Below are 21,914 nucleotides of genomic sequence, written 5' to 3'. Positions count from 1 at the left end.
GGGTCTAGAGGCTAAGTGACTTGCTGGAGGTCACCAGATTAAGCAGTGGAAAATCAGATACATTAACCCAAAGCTCCTTGCTTCCCGTCCTCCTTTGCTGTGCTGCGCCAGGAGGCTCAGTGTTAGGAAACCCCACACAGTCTAAAAGAGATCAGGTCAAAGATCAGTTCTTTGCCTGTTCTGGCCTATTCCCAAGATTAATTAGGGAGTTCCTCATGTAACTCTCGTGTCAGTGATGCTATAGCTCACTTTATGCAGTTACACTGGCAAACTTCTCTTAAATTCAGCTTCCAGCTAGAGATACAGACAAATCTCAGCACTGGACATTCTAGTGTGTCATCAATTGACCACCATACAGGTTCATGACCAATAACGAATCAAGAAGAAAGGTTATGTGGTGGGGCGCCTGGGTGGCTCAGTCGGTTAAGCATCCGACTTTGGCTCAGGTCATGATCTCATGGTTTGGGAGTTCAAGCTCTCATCAGGCTCTGTGCTGACAGTTCAGAGCCTGGAGCCTGCTTCAGATTCTGTGTCTCCCTCTCTCTCTGCCCTCCCTCCATTGCTTGTGCTTTCTTTCTCAAAAATATACACTTAAAAATTTTAAAAAGAAGGTTATGGGAAAATTTTTAAAATGTAAACGTATCTATTAAAACCACTAAAACCTAAAACACCTATTACCAAATGCTACAGAGGATGTAGAGCAATGGGAATTCTCATTCATTGCTGGTGGGAATGTACAATACTGAGGCCATTTCAAAAAATGTTTGGCAGGTTCTTACAAAGTTAAACACAGGCTTACCAAATGATCCAGCAATCCTACTCCTATTTACCCAAATAAATTGAAAACTTTTGTTTACACAAAAATCTGCCCATGAATGTTTAGAGCAGCTTTACTCATAATTGCCCAAAATAGTAGAAACCATGATGTCCAACAGGTTAGTGGACAAAATTATGCTACACCCAAATAGATTATTCACTGGTAAAAAGAAATGATCCATCAAGCCAAAAGACGACATGGGGGAACCTTACGTATCTATGTCTAAGTGAAAGAAGCCAGTCCGGAAAGGTTACATACTGTAGGATTCTAACTATATGAAGTTCTGGAAAAGGCAAAGTTATAGAGATCGTACAAAGCTCAGTGATTGCCACAAGTTCAGGGGAGTTCAGAAGGGATGGGTAAGTGAAACAAGTCATTTTTAGGGAGTTGAAATTTATAGGATAATGTAACATTGGATACATGACAAATTTGTCAAAACCCATAGAATATACAAAGAATGAGCCCTAATCTAGACCATTGGTTCAATTTTAACATACCCCACCAATACAAGACATTAATGGGGGAAACTATGTGCGGACAGAGGAGTAAATGGGAATTATTCCCGCTGAATTTTTCTATGAAAGTAAACTCTTAAAGGCTCTTTTAGAAGTGTAAACACTGCATAGTCAACAAGGAAAGCATCATAAGGATATAGTTCTTGCTGACAATCTTTCAACTACAAGTTCGCTCTTAGTTTGATCCAAGTTAGAGTCCAATCCCCAAGCCTCGTGAATCACTTAGGATTCATTGATTCAACAAACACTCAAGCTTAAGTCACTGTCCTCATGGAGATCACATTCTTGTGATAATAGCAGCACCTGTTTATATACGGCTGCACTACCAGATACTGGTCAAAATCCTTCACAGGTGTTAACACAACAAAACTACAAGGAAGGAGATTATCAGACCCACCCTTATACAGCTGTAAAAACTCAGGCTCAGAGAGGCTGAGTAACTTGCCCATGGCTACAGACAAAGGTGCTGAAATCAGGATCTGAGACCAGGCCACGGCTCCAAAAGTCCTGCCTAATAACCACTTCCCCATAACAGATAAAAACAAAGCAAGACTTGTGAATCTGACAAGAGATCACAGTTCTTCCAAGAAAGCCCAACCACAATGGCAGAATCCAAGGAAATAAAAAACCAAGGGAATAAAGCTGGGAGCCTCAAGGAATTCACCATCCACTTAACAACGCACTGTGATTACGGGCTGGGGCGACCAGAGGGAGACCTACAGGAGATCATGAGAGGTCAGAGGCAGAAGACTTCAGCTAAAAGACCCATGACGGCAGAATCTTGAGCAGAGAAGACACACATTTGCCACCTACAAATAGTTTGATTAACGTCAAGAAATGGTCCAAGGCTCACCCAGGAAAATCTCCTATTCTAGTTCTTAGAACTCCCTGCATCAGCATCACCTGGGAATTTCTGAGATATGTAAAGGATCGGGTCCCACTTCAAATCTGCTGAACCAAACTGAGGATGGAGCCCAGCCACCTCCATGTTAAGAGCCTTCTGGAAGATTCTGACGCATGCTAAATTTTAAGAACTACCATCCTAAGCCATTCTTGAGGGTTTGGATATCGTTTCATCGGGGATGGAAAGCTACTGAAGATTTTCATGAAGGGGAGAGCCTTAAGGGTAGCAAGGAAAATGTTTAAGATGGGATCCCAAGGTTGTTTTAAGAGGCTTTGAAAATATAAAACATTATAGGATCAACTGATTACTTGCATCTCTAACTTGCCAAAGCTAGCTCGCCTGCTCTTAGTTATGAAAATAGGTACTTTGAGCCAGAACTAGTGCCACAGAGCATCCCCATCTCAGACATGCACAGATGCAGTTCACTCCCAGGAAATGCTGATAGGAGCCCAAATATGTGTCAAACTAGGAAATAAAGTCTTTAGGAATAAATAAAAAGCCAATTTTTTCTGTTCCTTTCCATTTATTTTTTTTAACATTTATTCATTTTTGAGAGATGGAGAGAGACAGAACATGAGTGGAGGAGGGGCAGTGAGAGAGGGAGACACAGAATCCGACACAGGCTCCAGGCTCTGGGCTGTCAGCACAGAGCCCAAAGTGGGGCTTGAACCCACGAACCAGGAGATCAGGACCTGAGCTGAAGTCGGATGCTCAGCCGAGTGAGCCACCCAGGCACCCCGTTTATTTCCCCTTTTGAAGCCCCCATGTTAAAGCTGGCTGGGGACTACATCCATTTTATAATGACTCCATCCCATTTAAAATCCTAGAGAGCCAATACAGGTGTTAGGATGGCAGTGGGGGGATTATGTCATTTACCTTACTTATTCCTTTGGGAAAATGGCTCTGATTTTATTCCAAATGAAGATTCAGCAACTTGGGGCTTTCAACAATCAATTTGCAATAAAACCACCACCTGACAAACTAAGTGTGAGTAAGATATTTTTAAAAAATGATTCATGATAGAATATGAATAGAAAAAACTATAATTATCCTAAGGGTGGAGGTGAAAGAATATTACAATCTTCTTCTTGGTAACCATAAATTATATGGAGGGGAAATAGATACCACAACTAGGAAACACCTAGCTGAGCAAAATTTTGAGGAAACCATTGCTATCACCATCAAAACTCTGTTCCCATGTATGCAGTTCAAATTAAACCAATGTCTTAGGAATCTACGAGAGGGCTCTAGTTTGAGAGGACTCTGGAATGGGGGGGGGGTGCGTTCACATATGGTCTACTGCCATTAGTTTAGGACTTTACAATTTATATGCCTAAAGGATTACAGGCAAATGGAAGCACTTATTTACTATAAGGCGATCCATAACAAAAATAAATCCATCACTTTGGTTTATGGGATGTCTAGAACACCAGAACAGAATGTGCTTTCTTACTGGTAAGTACCATGAACTTTCCACCTGTGCCTTGATGGCTGCACCTGTCCAGACAACACATTCCAGGCACCTGAGAGTCATTTTTCAGTCTGTTCCTCAAAGTGCAGAAAACTTTAGAACAGATATTAATAATATTTGATTCCCTTACCTCTGGCCTGCCTACTAAAGAAACACCAATCCCACTTTCTCCATTTCCACCTAGGGTTTTAAAAGTCTATATGCACACACTACTGGTTTTCTACTTTAATAATTCATTTCCCATGTGAATAACAAATAAAATAATCTACCATCAAAATAAATGAAGTGGATGATCTACAATAGAACTATTCTTAATCAACCATAAAATAGACTTGATATATTAATACCAAGCAAATAGGATTTTCTCTGGGAAAGAAAATGGAACACTGCCCTGAAATCTTTACTGAATAACAAGTCCATTAAGATAGCTCAGAAAGCAGTTTGTAAATAATTTTAAACTACATTTATTGAGAGCTAACTAACTAATTATGTGGAAATAACTTTTTAGGACAAATTAATAATTCAAGAGATGCCCACCCAAAAGGATTTTTTCCTTTATCCTGGTTATAGAAAATCCAAAACTAATTAACAGTCTCTTGGATTACTTTGTTTTTAATAATCCAATGAAAGGGAGTCCTTTGAGAGACTGACAAAACCAACTGATTACTGAAGTATAATTTTGCTGAATAGTATTTTTTAACATTTATTGGATCAGTTTTTATGTTACATTCAGACATAGGATTCCAACCTACAATTACTTGCGATATATTTAATAGAAGTTACTTCTACTAAATTAAAAATTATGTTTAGCAAATTCATCCTCTAATCCAAAACTTCACAGAATTTCCAAGTGACCAAAAATTCATTAGTGCTCACTGTGCAGTTTATTTTCATTCTACTTTGTTAGAAAGTTGTTCCTCACGTTGAGCTCAAATCATTTAAATTTCGATCTACAGGCTTCCAGTCCTCCCATCTGGGACTGGTCAGTAGGCTTTATTTTTTAAGAGTTCTATTTTCTTCTCTCTTCTGCCAACTAATTTTTTTAACAGTTTTTTTTTTTTTAATTTTTATTTANACAGGCTCCAGGCTCCGAGCTGGCAGTCAGCACAGAGCCCGACGCGGGGCTCCAACCCACGAACCACGAGATCATGACCTGAGCGAAAGTCGGACGCTTAACCGACTAAGCCACCCAGGCGCCCCTTAACAGTTCTTAATGTACCAAAGTTTAAACCCCTTTGCATCCCTATCACTTAAAGAGAAGCCATTTTTAAAACAATACCATTAGGGGGCGCCTGGGTGGCTCAGTCGGTGAAGTGTACGACTTCAGCTCAGGTCATGATCTCACAGTTCATTGGTTCGAGCCCCGGGTCAGGCTCTGTGCTGACAGCTAGCTCAGAGCCTAGAGCCAGTTTCAGATTCTGTGTCTCCCCCTCTCTCTGACCCTCCCCTGCTCACGCTGTCTTTCTCTCTCACAGAAATTTAAAAAAAAAAAACATTAAAAATACCATAAGAATCTGAAAGTACATCATTTTCTTTTTATAGGACTATAAACCATGCCCTGCATTTGATGCACCAGGTATAGTTTAACAAAGTACGGACTCAGACTATCAAAATTAATTCCTATTGTTATGAAAAGCCCAAGATCCTATCTTTCTGCTAGCTTTTAAACACTTTTCCTCATATTGGGCTTAAAGACTTTTTGTTTTTTCAGCGTCTGTAGTTGCTAAGCCTCCCCTTCCCAATTAGTACTTTGGTAAGTAGAAGTCAGCTCGTTGAAAATGGCTTTGAACCATATATAAAGTGAAAAGGCCACAAACAGTGTTAGGAAAGTGATAAGGATTGGAAAAAATCATGTGAAAAATCAGTTTGTCAAGATGTAATAGGAAACACAAATATTTATACCTCTTAATTTCTGAATTGGAGTTTCCATTTTTGGGAAATTGTCCTCAGGAAATGTTGAAAATAAGTGCATAAAGATGTGTCTAACAGTAATATTTTTAATATCTTTTCAGTGAAATGGAAACTTTAAGTACTTTTTAGGAAAGCACACACTATAATTACAACTGTTTAAATCAAACACAAATGGAACCCAGACTTAAATTCCCTAAACAGACAAAACTGCCTTTGTGATAGAAGGAAACCCTTAATTTACCTTATTTTTCAAGACAACCCTTGACCTGAGTCACTTAATGCCTCTTTAAATCAGAAGCAAAACTTACATTATTCTCCAAAAGTGATATGAAGTAACGACCAACCAATTCCCTCTCCTTAAGAGGACTCTTATAACCAATCACTGAAGAATCAACACTCACTGCCTCCTCACTATGGAAGCCATTTATAACAATACACCTGAGCCCCATTAGATGTTTGGCGTGAAGTCCCCCATCCACAAACGGCCTTCTTGTGTGCACAATAAGCTTTTATTAATCACCACCTCCGTGATTCAGTGGTTTTATTTCCATTCTGAACTTTTGACAACTACGTAAAAGCACAAAAGCAAAATTCTAGATGGAAAAATAACAGATGCATCAGTTTTTTAAAGTTATTTTCAACTCGTGCAATATTTTATAATGTTTTTATGACTTACAACTTTGCCTCTGGAATCACAAGGCTTTCATCAACTCTAGGTGAGGCCAAGTAACTACATATTTTAAACTGTATTTCTTCATCTCTAAAATTGGGATAGCACTTATTTCACAATGTTCCAGTAGGTAAATATTTTTACTTCTCTGAAGTCTAAAATGTTGTTTCAGCATTTCTCAATACTGTATCAGCATGGCTGAGACTGCATCCTTGTTTTTGTTTTCCATAAAGCTACTGCAGAAGTATCGTGACCCAAAGACCCAAGGTCGATTTACCTTCTGTATCCCTTATGGTCCCAAAGAACAAAAAGCAAATATAAAGGGGAGCAGAAAATCATAAGGGAAGCTGGAAAACATGAAACAGAATAGTCCAGGAAAATACAATACAAACAGATGAAAAAAAAAAGTCTGGAGAAACACTCACCCAAGGCAGCCAGGAAAGAGCCCTAGGCAGCAGCTAGGAAAGAGCTCTAGGCAACCTTGAGAAGCAATATATAGAGGCCAGGTGTGACCCTCGGGCCCACGAGCAGGGTAATTACTGACAACTTACAACAGCTGGCCAGGTGGGTGCTCCCTCGTCCCATTTCTCGGAACCTCGAGCAGGCAATTACTAAAAACGTGTATTCTCAACAGCTGGCTCTCCTCATTCCTGGGTTATGTGTAGAGAGAAACTTCTTGAATAAAATTTGAGAACCGCTCTTCACAGAAACTGGTTTGCTCAGGTAGCAAACTAGTAGAGTTTGTAAAGCCCAAAACAGAAGAGCAAAGCCTGAGGAAAAGTCTGGACTTCTGCAAAAATGCAGAAGGCAGCTTTCCCCAGGAATAAAAGGCAAAGAAGTGCTCTCTCTGCAAATCAGAGGGGCCTTTCCTTTGTCAGCTGTGGGGATCCACAGCCTGCCTCTGTATTACTCCCACACCCCACTTTCAAAACACCCCTAATTTGTCCTTAGGTGGAAAGCAATCAGACTGTTGGGAAAATAGCAGCAAAGGAAAACCACCCAAGCCTGCTACACTCATCAACCTAAGTTGGGATGCAGATTCCAAGGGGCGACCACCAAGTAAGTTTCTGAGGAAAATTAACAGCATGCGTGAAAACAAAACAGGCCCCAGATGCAGTTGCTTGTGTAACGAAGCCCCACATGACCAAACTGAGACTTCACTGCACCTTCTATTCTCCTAGAAACAGAACCTCAAGCCACTCAGAATGGCTTGACCAACACCAGTTAAGTCATCTGCCCCATAGGCTCCTGCCATCCCCTAAAAGAAAGGACCCTTGCAATAACCACGAGTAACTTCCCTCTCCCTACTCTCTTCGGTTATAACAGTCTCCTCTCACACCACTGCTCGGAGCTCCTTTTCCCTGCCAGCTTGCATACAGCTCCGTTTGCTTTGACTTTGCTCGATAAATTGTTAAGATGTTGAATATTTCTCAGCTTATCTTATAATAGTCCTGGTATCAGAAGGAAGCCAAGAGCCCCCAGGAGAAAGGGGCACCCCCCAGGCACCTGCTGGGCCCCGAGCTCACCGCTCTCCCACTGCAGAGGGTGGGAACCCCCTCTGGGGTCCTGGCACCTCGGCTGTTGTCTGTCAGGAGCCTCCAAACTCAAAGCACCTCTGGTGGACTCCAGCCAGTTTGGGAACCTTTATTTCTTTCCCAGAGATAGATATCCTTCTGGCTTGTCTCATTTTGTGGCCTGTGATGGCTTGGTAACTGTCAGGCTGAAGGCCCCCAAAATGTGGCCAGACAGCAGACAGCAATGTGGCCGGCACCCCATTGGTGGCTCTCACCCTACTGACGATGCCAGCTCTCAGGGGCTGTCAGAGTCTTTTTTTTCCCCCTTCTGTTGGCTATCTTTGGGAATGGTTCTGGATCTTTATTTCCTCTACTGAGAATTACCAAGGGGGATTCAGGATTCAAAATTAGCTTCCTTTTGGAGTGCCTGGGTGGTTCAGTCGGTTGAGCATCCTACTTCAGCTCAGGTCATGATCTCTCAGTCTGTGGGTTCGAGCCCCACATTAGGCTCTGTGCTGACAGTTCAGAGCCTGGAGCCTGCTTCAGATTCTATGTACCTCTCTCTCTGGCCCTCCGTATCTCATGTTCTGTCTCTCTCTCTCTCTCTCTCTCTCTGTCTCAAGACTAAGTAAAACGTTAACAAAAATTTTAAAGACAAAACAAAATTAGCTTCCTTTGGAGATCACTACTGACGATGTTACAGAACCAGCTACTAACACAATGTCTGCCCAAGAAAAGCCCCTGCACCCTCTGGACAAAGTCATTCCTGATAGTAGGATAGCCCTTGATTATCTCGTAGCGGAGCAAGGAGGTGTTTGAACTATTCCCTACCCTACCTGTTGTGCTTTGGATTGATACTTCTGGGGAAGTTGAGACTCTGCTATATAAGATTACCGAACAAGACAGCCAGCTTTAAAAAGTGACTCCCTTGGGATGCCTGGGTGGCTCAGTTGGTTGAGCATCAGACACTCAGGGTGTGATCTTGTGGTTCGTGAGCTGGAATGCCACATCGAGCTCACTGCTATCAGTGCAGAACCTGCTTCGGACCCTTGGATTCTCTGTCCCCCTCTCTCTGCCCCTTCCCCACTTGAGCTCTCCTTCTCTCAAAAATAAATAAGCATTTTTAAAGTGAGTTCTTCAAGGGAACCTTTCTTTGACTTACTTGATTCTGATAGCTTTGGGTCTTGGGGACCATGGGTGTGAAGTGCACTCAAGACATTGGAAATTACCCTACTTATAATAATCATAGTAATCTCCCTGATGCCCTGCATTCTCTCAAGAGCTTTAAATGCATGTTTGCAGCTGCCAATCACCTAGAAAGGATCTCCCTACGACTGAAACCACAGAGAAGGAAAAAGAGAATAACCTACTTAAACTTAGTGTCAGGACCTGTGAATACCACACAGTGATTCAGCCAGAAACTCCAGAGAGGTAGCTGCGAGTAGCGTGGATGCTTTGACTTTTGATCACATCTCTCAGTTAGTCTAAGAGTCTGATCAAAAGGGAAAAAAACTTTTAAAAGACAGCATGCCCAATATGAAGTTGTTTTTGCTAAGCTCCACATCACCAAACCGAGACTTCATTACATTTTCAGCTCTCCCAGGAATGGAATTTTAAACTAGTCCATCAAGAATCACCTGATCAACACTGGTTACACCCCTGCCAACCCCAAAAAGAAAATTTTGTAATAACTAACCCACATTTCAGCCTAGAATAATGTCCTTGTTCTCATTCCCTTTTGCTTATAAAAGTCTTTCCTTTTGCACAGCTCCTCGGAGCTCCTCTCTGCTAGATTGGATGGTGCCCAAATTGACTTTTGCTTAAGTAAACCCTTCCCTTTTTAAATCTGCCTCAGTTTATCTTTTAACACATGAAAAGGGATCAATATTTACTCAGTTCCTCATCCAACAATTAAAACTATAGTTGTTTAGTTTTTAAACACAAACTGTGAGATGTGGATTTCATTGTATACTTCCATCCAACAAGATTCCCTGATCTAGGCATTCGATAATCTTGTCAGCAAAAGAAATTCAGTCAATCTGATGTGACTTGTTCCTAGTGAACTCTTGTTTGGATCTATTGTACATCAATTTATTTCTCATACAAGAAAACCTTCCATTCTCTTAATAAAATGGGTAAAAATCTTGTCAAATATTAATGCTAAACAAACTGATCTTTACTTTTCTAAACATGACATTGTTCTCTACAGAAAAATCAAAACAGTGTTGTCTTGACATGATTTCCACGTGTCTTCTCCTGGTTTCCACGTGTTTCAAAGATGACCGACCTGATTCAGTAATTTCAAATTTCATTTGCAAATGCCTTTGGTAGAGTAAGAAGAAATATGAGACAAAAACCTAACTTTTAAAAAAAATATTATTTGGGGGGCACCTGGGTGGCTCAGTTGGTTAAGTGCCTGCCTCCTGGTTTTGGCTCAGGTCATGATCTCACAGTTGGTTGGTTCAAGCCCCTCATTAGGCTCAGCACTGACAGTGCGAGCCTGGTTGGGATTCTCTGTCTTCCTCTCACTCTGCCCCTCCCGTGCTTGTTCTCTCTTTCTCTGCCTCTATGTCTCTCTGTCTCTCTCTCAAAAAACAAACTTTAAAGAAAGAAAAATAACATTTTGTGTAACTGCTCAAGACTTATTATATCTTTATTGTTCGTAACGGTTAAATCCATGAGTCGAATGTTTTTCTCTCCATTTTTAAGATCAGAAGAATAGAAAAATGCTCTAAGATGTAAGGAACTTCCTAAAGTTCCTCACAATGAGTGAGTGATAGTCCCATGTTCCAATACATGTCTGTTTGGGGAAGAATAGCCTTCTTTCCATAGTATTTTGGTTTTTATCAAAGTCCTTTCAACACCTTTCTTTATGTGTGAAAATAACACCCTTCTTTACATATGAAAATAACTTGGAAATAAAATAGCAGTTAAAGAGGTCAACCCTTATCATTTCACCAGGAATCCTAATCACAAGACCTTCCTCATCTTTGTACAATGGAAACAACTACAGGGAGGAACAAGTAAGTGAAGAAACTTGTGCTGTGGTTCACATTTTGGCATCAGCTCATTTCAGGACACAGCCTTCCTTACACCCTACACAGTTCTATACCAGTATCTTCTGTTAGACCTTGAATAGAGAATCTATAACCCATTCTCAATCTTGTGTGCATCCTTTCAGAAATTAGAACTCAGAGAGCTCCTGCACAAACAACCACATTGATATCTTTGCGTACCACACACTACCCATCACGTAGCAGTTAAATAATTGCATACTGACCCGTGTTGCAAGAGTTCAACCATCTCAAGCTGTTCTTCTCCTAAGACTCATGCTTTGAATGGAGCTATCATTTTACTTAAGCTTTTGAAATCTGCTGTCATCTAGGAGAGTAAAGCACACTAGTTATTCTCAGTTTCTTCTTCCTTGACTTGAACTTCCTGAAGGTCCCTCACCAACGTCTGTTAGATGGCATTCAGAGAATCAAGTGCAGCCCATTGTTTCCTGTGTCTTTGCAGATCTCAAGCTTTATGTGTATATAAGTAGCACCAAGTAGCACTTAGAATGCCTGCTTTTAAAACATCAGTAACTCTCGGGGTGCCTGGGTGGGTGGCTCAGTCGGTTAAGTGTCTGACTTTGGCTCAGGTCATGATCTCACAGTCTGTGAGTTTGAGCCCTACGTCGGGCTCTATGCTGACAGCTCGGAGCCTGGAGCCTACTTAGGATTCTGTGTCTCCCCTCTCTCTCTACCCCTCCTCCACTCATGCTCTCTCTCAAAAGTAAATAAACATTAAAAATAAAAAATAAAAATAAGTAACTTTGGCACCATATGCATGTTTAAAATCTTTAGAATGCCCAAGAGCTTGACTAACATAAAGTATATACTGTAAAATTTTGATGTGGGTGTTGTATACTCACATTTTGAGTAACAATTATTCTACCTTACAGAAAATAAAATTTTCAAGGTCTTCTAAGATTTTCCCTGAATCTCTACATTTAGCCAAAGAAGCGATCCCAATGCCTAAAGGGTACGGTCTGAGCATCTGCCCGGCATTGCATGTGCACCTGTCAGTGTTATCAGTTTGTTTGCTGGCCATGTAAGTTAAATAATTTTCCTAGAATAACACTTATTTGCAAGTCTATAGTCCCCTGAGGTGTTCACTGATATCTGTAATCTTCTGTGCAGTGTAGACATTTTTGACATATAAGATCACTGTGCCTTCTCCTTCACAGTGCTTGTTTGTACAGTGCATACAGGCCATCATGGTTGAGCCTCGGACTCTGCCAAACAATACTATTTAAGAGCCGAATCCATTCACAAGGACTGAATCACCTTTTTAATTCTGAATTCCATCCCATACAACTTCATTAACACTAATGAGAAAACATCTGCTCCCCAGAGTCAAAATCGTAAGGTCCTTTTCCCAACTCAAAGTTTACATGTTGTAATTGGGTAGCACGGTACATGTTATACAGAGCATCACTGAAACAAGGCTATAGCCAGAGCTAGCAAAGTCGGTGAGGAGTGACTGTTTTCATGGTAAATACATCCCCAAACACTATTCATTCTCTATTTTTCTTCTGTTGATTCCATTCAATATTAGTGTTAGTAATGCATGCCAATTTTGTGTCAATAACCAACATGATACACAAAAGGAGGGGAATTTTGAGACTATATAGTAACTAGTTGTGCCCTAAATTCTTTGAGATTAGCATTTTAGTATCCTCTTTATAGAAATATAGAACAAATTATGGAATACTATTGAATGAAATCAAGTGTTCAGGAGGTAGATACTTAGATGAAAATATACTAGAGCCATATGTTTTCATACAGCAATTTCATAGAAACTTATCTCCCTGCCAGGAATATTCTGTTTTCATTGATCACTTTATCCAAGAATCAAAATGACTGAAGTCATGGTGGCAAATATGCCCAAGTCTGGATTTCTGAATTCTATCTTGAGCTAACTGAGCTCCTCCGTCCTTCCACGGGAATCCAGAGAGACAGAACTGTATAGAGAGGCTGGGCCAATGTACATTCCATTTGTCATTATGAAGCTATTACCTCATGTCACCAGTTTGATGTCCGAGTGTCACTGCATAATGTCTACAAAAGCTAAAGGCTGAGGAGTAGCACAGGCTTAGCAGCTTCCCGGGCTCCCTTCTCCTCCTGTACCCTCATCTCCGGACTTCCTCTAGGGCCGAAAATATCCTCTGTAGTAGCATGTTAGGCCTTCCAGTTACAGCTACTTTTTTAAATCTAAAAGTTATGGGGAAAGATCACTTCTAATTTTTGTTATATGGAATGAAAATGGGAGTCCCCACCCATCCATGCTGCAGCTTGTCATGAATACATGACCACTTCCACGGGCTCAAATTTATAAAGTTGTGGATTGTATTTCCTAGATTTAAATTAAACCAAAAAATGGGAAGTTGACTCTAAAAGATGTCTGCCAAGAAATCAAAATTGAAAATAGCATTAGTAACGAAAGCATAATTTAAAAGCAAAAAAAAGGTGGGGGATGGCACCTGGGTGGCTCCATCAGTTAAACGTCTGACTCTTGATTTCAGTTCAGGTCTGGGTCGTGAGATGGAGCCCCGTGTGGGGCTCTGCACTGGGAGTGGAGCCTGCTTAAGATTCTCTCTTTCTCCGCCCTTCCCCCACTTATGGTCTCGAGTGCTCCCTCTCTCTCTTCCCCCAAAAAGGAGCAAAAAATTATTAGATGTGATCACTCTATTGTTCTAGCACAAGCTCTTCATTTTTATGAGTTTAAACACAAAGTTGAGGTGATTAGTTCTGATAAAAATTAAACCAAAAAATTGCATCAAGAAAATCATGAATCATTTGTAATATACATATTGGCTAATAATCAATAATTCATCTTAAAATTAAGTATCAAGAATATGAAAATACCTCCTCAATTCTTCCTCAAGTGATAGCAGCATATCAGAAAATTTCACTGAGCGTTAATGGTAAATGCTGAGAAGCCTTTTTGGGGGTTCCTTACTTAGAAATGAAAGACAAAACCCTAAAGTTTGGGAAACACTTGTTCTTTTGGATGCATTAAAAATGACTGAAACTATACACAAAAGACAATTTAATAGCAAAATACAATCCACTCTTGTCAGCAAATATGCTAGAAGACATGGAAAACATCGTTGAAAAATTGAAAGGACAATGTTAGACAAAACTGTTATACAGTCGGATGAAAATACAGATGTTGCTAATGCATCAAGCTTACACATGTTAGTATATCATAAATTCTGTTTCAATAACAAAACACATTGAAAAGCTCCCTTTTTGTGAGCCAATAGAAAGAAATATCAGAGGAGAAGATATAGCCTCAATACTAAATTATTTCTTAAATAAAAACCAGTGTTTTATGGAAAACATGTAAGCAACCATTGATAGGACAGCTGGTTTGGCTGGAATAAAGAGAGAATTCCAGAGTGAGTCTATGAGCTAGCACCACAAGTGAATTTTCTTCACTGCATTATTCATAAGCAAGCACTGGCAGAAAAAAAGTACAATGTGCTTCCGGACGTCATGGATGTAGTTAATTTTATACAAGTGGCACCTTTAAAGTGTATTAGAATCATTACAGCATTTGTAGTCAGATGGAAAAAAAATATAACACCCTTTTGTACCAGATACATTAACTATCTTGGGATAAATTACTTCACTCGCTGTCAAATTTCAGTCTTCTGAATTTACTAATCTTATTTGGGAAGACAAGTGGGTAAATGGATATTCTTCCCAGTCAATGTTCACACACACACACACACACACACACACACACACACACACACACACCTCTTTCCTTTTGATGCAAAGTTGACATTCTAATGAGTGTGGAAATTAACCATTTGTCTAGAGAAACGTTATGCTGTGCAGGTGATATTCTGAAAACAGTTGTTTAAAAACCACCTGGGCTCCAGTCATGGCCTTGCCACTTGCTGGCTGCATGCAATTTGGCAAATTACGAAATCTCCCTGTGTCTCAGGCTCTTATCTGTGAGGGAGACCATAGAACCTAGTTCAGAGGAGTGGAGTCAGGATCTGACGGAATAATTATACGAAAAGCCTAGCCTGGTGCCTAACAAACGGAAGGGATTCATTCCATAAATGTCAGCTGCTGTCAATATCTCCCTCATCACCGCCATCATCACAGATTTTACAAGTGTAGTTTCCTTGCCAGGTGCCAACCTGCCTAGGTGTAACTACACCACCCAGGACTCCCTTTCTTGTATGTTTCTGTGCCATCGGGGAGATTCTGAGAGCTTTTGGAGGCTGGAAGGGAGGCAACAGCCCCTTGTAGCATATGTATGCTCTTTCTGATCTGCTGAAATCAGTCCCTTTGTTTAAAGCAATGGCTGAGCCAAGTATGTGTCTCAGTGACATGAAGAAGGGTTGCAGGCTCTGTAGGTTCCCCTTGTCACCAACGTCAGAGGCATCAAGAATGAACACGGGTTTCAGTCCATTCAGTTGCAGTATTTCAGCTTCCATTCATGCGATTCGGAAGAAGAGCCCCTCACTCTTCTCTTCTGTCTGCCCTGAACCTCAGGCCCCCATCCCAGGCATGGAGATAGAGTACAAAGTCTACTTGTCTACTTACCCACCCCCATCATCATGTAAGCCAATTCCACACACACACACACACACACACACACACACACACACACACACACTAGTTCATCAGTCAATTAACTAGCAAAAGAATTAAAAAGGATTCCACTAATGCTTTTAACTAAATTGGCCGGAACAACCCATCACAGGTTTTTAAGACCAGAGACACAGAGACATCTCTAATTGGAGGCAACCAAGTGTGTGTGTACTTAATGGAAGAGTAGGAGTGTGTAGTCAGATGTGAGGGGTTACGGCTGGATGCTAGTAGTTTCAGGTCATCCCAAAAGTCAAGACAAGCAGAGAGACGAGACCCACTAACCTCGGTGAAAGCACAGATACTTGCACTCACCACGCCAAGTAGCTTTCGCCTCTGCTGCAGTGTCGTAACCAGTCTTGCCTGGGATTTTACCCATTCTTCAAGAAGGCAGACAGGGATTTCCCAGCTTCTTCTACTGCCAAAAAGTCAAAATGAACTTTTCTAGTTGTTTTAATTTTCATTACAAACAGAATACCCAGAGAAGATTTAGCTTCTTTGTTAAATACTATTGAATATAGTGCTGCCCTTTCCTGATTATTGCACAGCTATTTTAAGGGGTCCACATGGCTCCTGGAAGCAGCCTCACATGTATTCTATCATCAGTTCTCAGAATATTCTTCCATTGTTCAAGCTCATGGGCTCCAGGGAAAGGTGTTGGTGGAACTGTTCAACACCTGTTTGGTCTCAGAACTCAGATTTTCTCATACTCCTATACCTCTCTCTCTTTCCTCCTATTCATTCCTCCTACATTCTCTTTCCTCCTCGTTCTCTTTCCTCCTACATTAACCATTTCTTCCTCTTACGTTATTTCTTCATGACTCCCAGAATGCTTCAGAGTTAGTACCTGGTGCATTCCTGGTAGTCCCTAGGGGATACCTGACTGACAACAGACAGACAGACTTTTGAGGTGCACTTTCCTTGCATGGAAGATTTCTGGTGACCATGAAGGAAATGATAAAAGGAGGAAACAGACATTTTATCAAGGAAATATGCCACAAAATATTAAGCCAGATGGAGGAAATGAATGCTCTGTTCCATACCGAGATCACAAAATTGTCATGTGGTAAAGATTTAGTAGTTTGTTGCTTTTAACTATAGCAATTTAAAAAAGGAACAACGCTACTTCATTATAGTTGAGGACATAAAAGATCTGGTCACTGCTGTTGCAGGCTCTCCCTTCCTCCTTCCCACCCTTAGGACTATCCTATTACCTATAATTCACTTCTAAGACTTTGATAGCGTCCTCCTAACAGTCTCCTCAACAATAGTGCCATTAGAGTTTATTCAAAAAGTCAGATTGGCAGAAATTCCGCAAGAACAGGAACATTCTCTGAAGCATCATAAGCACTATTGGAAAAGATCTGCAATGCCTAGCAAACAATTAAAGCCCCTAAAACAGACTGTGCAGCTATTTATTCTCGTTAAGAGATGGGAAAATACAGGTTGAATTACCTTACAGCAAATTAGATGGGAAAGTAGAGAACATAATCATATAATAAAAGACTTCATTAACTCCTCCCATTTTTCAAAGCACACTACCAATTGTCATTCCAGCTTCCAGAACCGACTAAGACTCCAGGGCCAAAGCAGAGATGACTGCAGAATTAGAAGCAACATTTTCTCTTTAAATCAACCCTAGATGAAAGTCCAGCTTAGAATATCCAGAATGAGGTGCAAGCAGTGGTCATTACCCTTGGATACTGTTTATACTTTATGAAATATTTCTGAATTTTATAAAGTGTCTCTGCACATCAGGAGAGTTTCCTTTGTTTTCTTACACGGCTTGAATTTCATATCCAGATGTTCCATGTTCAGTATATGAACAGGAGTTGAAGAGGAAATAATTTTCCTGTTCAAGATGCTTGAAATGCTGAACTGTAATACATCAACTTCATTGTTGATGAAAATATTTCACAATAAAGTAAAATATAGTTTATTAGTTGTTCAAAGTTTAAGAATTTATTTTGCATAATCCTTTGTGAGTGGAATGTGATTTATCTGGATAGCCCAATTTTAAGGTCACTGTCCACTCTTGAGAACCACCTTTTAAACCCTTTTTTATTAAATCTTAAAGAACATATTGTTATATGTTAAACTAACCCTATGATCAAATGGGTATATGAGATGTGTGCTTTGAGAAAGATTCCCTGTAATATATTAATTTAGAGGTTATTTCACTTTCTTTCTTAGGCTTTCCTAGCTATTGGTGGCTCTGAGCCGTGGAATAAACACTTCCCCCACGATAGTGCCTTTCCCTATGGGCTGTCTCAGCTTCCAGCCACTCAAAGCATCAGTGCAGCACTCAGTTCTAGGCTCTGGTCTAGCGCTCAGTTCTGTCCAGGAATTACATAGCAAACAATAATGTGAAGAGCATGTTATCAGAATGGTTTACTGACTCTCCAGAAAGAGTGGAGTTGAAAGCTCAGATCCCTGTGACAGCTAGGGTGCCTGTCTCTCGAAATGTCACTCTCAGAAGGATATTTTTGGCTTCTTCCCTTATCTCAAAATCTATAAGCATAAAGAATGGATAAAAAATAGGCCCATTAGAATCAATCACTAATCCATCAAATGAAATCCATTGGAATGTCAACTCATATTTATCATTTAAATAGAAAGAATGAATTACAAATAAGGTCAGTTAATATATGCCGTGAGAGAAAAAGCTTAAAGGGTCATTTTGGGGCTTTTTTAACATACGTTTTTCACTTTTTGTGAAATGGTACAAAGAACTACACAATGGTGAAGCTGGGTTACTTCTGGATGGAATAAAAGATAAAATGGGAGTTTATTGTTTCACTTTCATTTGGGGTCCAAAGACTTAAACAATAAATGATAATGCTTCCCACATTCCAAAATGAAGAGCTAGACCATGTAAGGCCTGCATGTAAGGTGGTAGAAGCCAGTTATGTAATTTTTAAGTGACTACCGACTCCCCTCCTATGAAAGAAGTTACAGATTTGAGAAAGGGTTTAATAAGAATTATCAGCGTGCAGTTAATGCCATTCCATATGCCAATAGATCTTCAACGAACATCCACTTTTCCTAGGGACCAGATGATGCTGGTCTGGGGTCATCATAAGAGGCCCAACTGAAGGAGAGGCTAAACCTGAGGTAGTGAAGGAAAACTCAAAAGTGAGCCAGAGGAGGTGCATTTTGTGGGATCCAGGCAATTTCTGATAAGACATCTCCAACATCAGGAGGAGACAGGTGGCATTTCTGAGAAGCGATAACGCATCATGAAAGTGCCTGAAAGCTTCTCTGTCCCTTCCTCTCATCTCTGCCATCAAACGCCCTCTTTTTAGCTCCCAGAGGACTCAGAGAACACAAGTATCCAGCTGCTAAGAAGAGAAATAAGTAAAAGAGAAGACAGAAGATATTGATCACATTTCCATTTCAGACCACAGACTTTCCTCAACTAAGGATGGTGTTAAGTCCCCCACAAAACCATCGTGAGTTGAAAATACCATAATGATGCCTGGGTGGGTCAGTTGGTTATGCATCTGACTCTTGATTTCAGCTCAGGTCATGATCTCAGTTTGTGAGTTCAATCCCCACGTGGGGCTCTGTACAAATGGCCACACAGAGCCTTCTTGGGATTCTCCCTGTCTCCCTTTCTCTCTGCCCTCTCCCACTCACACACATACACTCTCTCTCTCAAATTAAATAAATATACTTTAAAAAAAGGAAAATGACATAAGCTGAAAGTACATTTAACATGAAACCTACTGAACATCATATCTTAGCCCAGCCGACCTTAAACAGGACCAGAACACTTGCATTAGCCTGCAGTTGGGCAGAGCTGTGTAACAGAGAGCCTCTTTGACAACGGAGTATTGGAACATCTCACATGATTCACTGAATACTGTACTGAAAGTGAAAAATAGATGTCTGTATGGGTGCAGGATGATTGTCACTGTGTCGTGTTTTGACCCTCAGATCATGTGGCTGACTAGAGCTCTAGCTCCGCCCAGCATCCCAAGAGAGGAACATATCACATATCTCTAGCCCAGGATGAGATCCAAATTCAAAAACCCAAGTACAGTTTCTCATGAAAGTTTATCGCTTTGCCAACATCGTAAAGTCAAAGAATCATTAAGTCGAACGATAGCGAGTTGGGGACCATCTATATTGGCTTCCTGGCTGGAGCTGGCCCACTCTGGAAGTAGCCCTGGGCAAGCAGACAATATAATCGCCTTCTGAAATCCCATTGAAAAATGAAGTGCCCTCTTCTACCAAAGAAAATACTCAGTAAGGTCCCAGGACAGGCTAATGGCAAGGCCAGAAGCAGATCTCTGGCCACCCACCTCATCCCTGCTCTCCTACTGTCCCTGTGTCATACGTGTGAGCACCTGCCCCAAGGTTATGGTAATCAGGAACTGAGGATCTGTGGAATTGTAAGTAATGTTTCATTTTAGTAACAGAAGCATGTTCCAAGAAAAGCAAACTATACTAAAATGCCCAAAGAATGTTCACATAATGGTAACTACCATTTATTAAGCTCCTGCTATGAAGATAAAGTTAACTTTACTTGGCCATACATAAACAGTGTGTCCCAAATGATCATTACCACTTAAATAGTAATAAACGCCAAGTATGTGCCAAACATGCCACACATTTACTCATTTGTCTCCCTATTATTAGCCCTATTTACAGATGAGAAAAACTAACATTCAAAGAAAGTAAGTCATTTTTCTAAGGTTACTCAACAGGCATGACGTTTCAGCAGGATTCAGCTCAGGACTTACCCCCAGGTATGTGCTCTTCTCCGAGTGCTACATTGAAGGAAACAAAGGAAGAGAGAAGGAGAGAAAGAGGGAGGGAGGAGAGAGAAAGGGAGGCCAGAGGACGCAAGGAGGAAGAAGAGAGAAAAAGAAGAAAGAGAAGGGAGTGAGATAGGAAAGCAGGAAGAGAGGGGAGCCCAGAAGGAACAGCTCACAGTAAGAACTGCAGGAGAAGAGGCACCTCAGAGCAGCTATGATTCCCCTTTCACTTGAGGGACAGCCGTTCTGATCTTCAAGAGCTGATGGTGCAGAACTTGGAAGAAAAAACACAAAGCCCCTCCCCCTCCTACCTTAAAATAGGGAAAAGGAAATATATGAGCATGGAGATTTCAGGAATAATCAAGGCAAGTTTGTGTCACCTTGTTTTCAAATGGAATTACCTAGAAAAAGGGGTCTTATCTTTGAGGATGTATCACAAACTATAATTAAGAAAATTACCAGACACCTTCCTTTTTCATGAGCAACACCTTCATTTTCTTTAGAGTTCATCGGAAAGCAGATACCGGTGAAAATTACAGCCAAAAGTCTTTAAATTGTAGCCATCAAAACAGAAACGATTTTGTTTGGGGCCTATGTCCTGGTCTATTTTGTCCAGGCGTAAACATTTCCTTAATTTTCAAACACTGAAAGACAATAGGATTGCATGACTTAATGAGTGAGGTGGCATGCCATTAATAGGTACCTTAAGTAGTATAACCAATCCATCTCTGTTTTACATAACACGTGAAGTTGAAAATACCTCTGAAATTCCGTTTATCACTAATGAGTCTTTGAGAGCCCAACTCGAAACCAACCTCAACAGAGAGCTCTAGATTACACACCCTATGCTGCCATCTAGAGTCTACACTCCCATACAGGGGCACCTGGGTGGCTCAGTCAGTTCAGCATTTGACTTCGGCTCAGGTTATGAACTCAAGGCTCATGAGTTCAAACCCTGCATCAGGCTCTGTGCTGACAGCTCAGAGCCTGGAGCCTGCTTCAGATTCTAATCTCCGTCTCCCTCTCTCTCTCTCTCTCTATCTGCCCCTCCCATGCTCACGCACTCTCTCTCTCTAAATATAAATAAACATTTTTTTAAAATTATAAATAAATAAATAAATAGTGAAATTTTTTAAAAATCCCCAACAGTTGGCAAAGCAACCCTGAGGTACAGAAACTAGTCTGGATTGCTAACGGAGGCACACAGAAACAACCAAGATCGCGTATCTGAAGGCAAACCACAAGAATTAAATTTTGGCAAGGTGTAACCAAATAAGTGAATTCTATAAATCAAAAAAGTAACCATTTATAGACAGCTGCATATTAAGTCAGTATTCCCTGGATAGCATGGGTTTCCTTTTCTGCATGTCTACTGTCCAACTACTGCAATGTCCCACTATTTGGGAACTGTGACAAGCTCTGTGTGAATAAGTTGGAAATGAGGTCCGGGCAGGGTCTGGGGACCCCGAGAGCTCCAAGTGCCCTACAGCACACCAACTCAAGCACTTAGCATCTTAGCAAAGCACTGGTAATGAGGTCATTCTAGAAACACACACACGATTTTTTTTAAAGAAGAGGACAGCATTATTTGGAAAAAAAAAAAAAACATAGAGCAAGATTCAGTTATTTTCTGTTGTTTTGTTTTTTTTCAAGCCAAATACCACCAAACCATTTTATTCTGATAAATGGTG

Source organism: Crocuta crocuta, unplaced genomic scaffold, assembly GCF_008692635.1.
Source record: "Crocuta crocuta isolate KB4526 unplaced genomic scaffold, BGI_CrCroc_1.0 scaffold101, whole genome shotgun sequence".
Lineage (NCBI taxonomy): Eukaryota > Metazoa > Chordata > Mammalia > Carnivora > Hyaenidae > Crocuta > Crocuta crocuta.
Note: the sequence above shows the minus strand (reverse complement) of the source record.